This window comes from Elephantulus edwardii, unplaced genomic scaffold (genome assembly GCF_000299155.1).
Source record: "Elephantulus edwardii isolate Elephantulus edwardi_28Jun2011 unplaced genomic scaffold, EleEdw1.0 scaffold00020, whole genome shotgun sequence".
NCBI classification, from domain to species: domain Eukaryota; kingdom Metazoa; phylum Chordata; class Mammalia; order Macroscelidea; family Macroscelididae; genus Elephantulus; species Elephantulus edwardii.
In genome coordinates this window covers 914,375-916,514 of record NW_006399770.1, presented here as the reverse complement: position 1 = coordinate 916,514, position 2,140 = coordinate 914,375, and positions in this window count along the sequence as shown.

The window sequence follows — 2,140 nt, the reverse complement described above, 5'->3', positions numbered from 1 at the left end:
CTTTGCAATCACTTGTTATGCATCAGAGAGTTGGACAGTGACTAAGGAGGATAGAAGGAGAATTGATGCCTTTGAGCTGTGGTGCTGGAGAGGGTGCTTGAGGGTACCATGGACTGCTAGGAAAACAGATTCATCCTGGAAAGGGTTAAACTGGGCGGCTCCCTGGAGGCAAGGAATCTGAGGCTCTGTCTAACATACTTTGGACATGTTGTAAGGAGGGACAGGTCCTTGGACAGGGACATCATGCTTGGTAGGGTGGAGGGACAGCGCAGGAGGGGAAGGCCCTCTATGATGTGGATTGATTCAGTGACTGGGGTAATTGGGATGGATGTGTCAGAGACAGTGCGATTGGCACAGGACAGAGTAAAGTTTAGGGCTGTTGTACATAGGGTCGCTATGAGTCTCAAGCGACTTGACGGCACATAACAACAACTATATATATATATATTTCCTTCATAAAAAACCATTGCCCTTGACTGGCTTATAATTAATTTATTACACCAGAGTTTCCCCAATTATCTGATCACAGAACACTTTGAAAAATATTATTGTTGGAAGCCCAACAGAGAAGTACATATACTGTAGTTGTTTATAGAAGACAGCAAAAGTAGCCTCCTAGGTGAGTTAATTCTTAGTCAGTGATTACATCTTCATTTATAGTCTGCTTTTTTGTTTGTTTTATACGAGAACAAATAAAATTGGAGAACTTAAATTTATTTTATCCGTATTAAGAGACCACCTTGCATATTTTATCTGTAAGGTAAAATGGATGTGAATTCTTAATTTTTCTTTCAATTCCTAAAATGATTGTAATTGCTGCGATTATGCTGTCACATTCAGGAACTACTAATTGGGCCATGGCCGTCCTACAATGGGAGATTTTTATAAGGACTTATTTAGGATTCTTCTGAAACCCAAATCCTTTGGAAATAATGCACCTCTTAATGCTACCATCTTAACACCATCCAAGACTAGATTTGTGGTTTGAAGTACAATATGGGCAAGTGTACATAATAGAATATAACCTGGCTTGTTGTAAAGGCAGATGAGAGGCACCTACTATATGCAGGAGATGTGCCTTAAAGGTAATCTTAACAAATGGACCAGGTCAATGAAATGGCCTGGATGGCCAATGATGGAACTGAGGTTCAAATCAAGGCAGTTTGGCTCCAGCATTCATAGGCCAAGAAAAGTTATGGATCTAGAAATCAAACCTATTTCTCATTGATACCAAGCTCACAAACCAAAGAATAAAACCCACCACTGTTGAGTTGATTGATTTGTGTTGAGCTGCTACTGGCTTTTTGAGGCTATAAATCTTTGTGAGAGGAAACTGCTCATCTTTCCCCCTCAGAGTGGTTGATGTGCTCAAACCACTGATAATTTTATTTCAGTGATATTATTCACTGATATTTTATTAAATATCAAATGATCAGTGGTTTGAATCAGTTGGCCACTGAGCAAACTGCCCCATAAGGTCTCCAAACCTGCAAATCTTCACAAAAGTAGACTGCCTCATCTTTTTCCCACAGTGTGGCTGGTGAACTCAGACTATCAACTTTTTGATTAGCTGTTTAGGACTTAACCTAGTGTGCCATCAGGACTCATTTTACTATGTCCAGGGCTACCAAACCACTAAAACATAAAGGTCTTAAGTAGAGTTTATTCAGTCATAGAGAAAGTATCAATTCTGTCTCTTGTTGTTCTTAGGTGCCAGTGAGTCAAATATTACTCATAGTGACCCTGTGAACAGCAGATCTGGACCCTGTCCTATCCTGTGCCACCCTCATAATCTCATCCTTATATTTCACCCCATTGCTGTTGTCCTTGTGTCATTCTGTTTGAGGGTATATTGATTGCGAATCTAAGCAAGATGAATTTGTTGACAATTTCTATCTTTTTCTATCATGATGTTGCCTATTGGTCCAGTGGTGAGAATTTTGTTTTCCTTATGTTGAGATACAATCCATTTTGAAGGCTGTAACAGCAAAGGAGTCGTCTTCCAGGTCAGGCACAGCGAAACCCGGCCAGAGAGGGAGGGGAAGGCATCACTGGGCAAGGTCACCTCGCATAACAGCAAAGGAGTCCTCTTCCAGGTCAGACACAGCGAAACCTGGCCAGAGAGGGAGGGGAAGGCGTC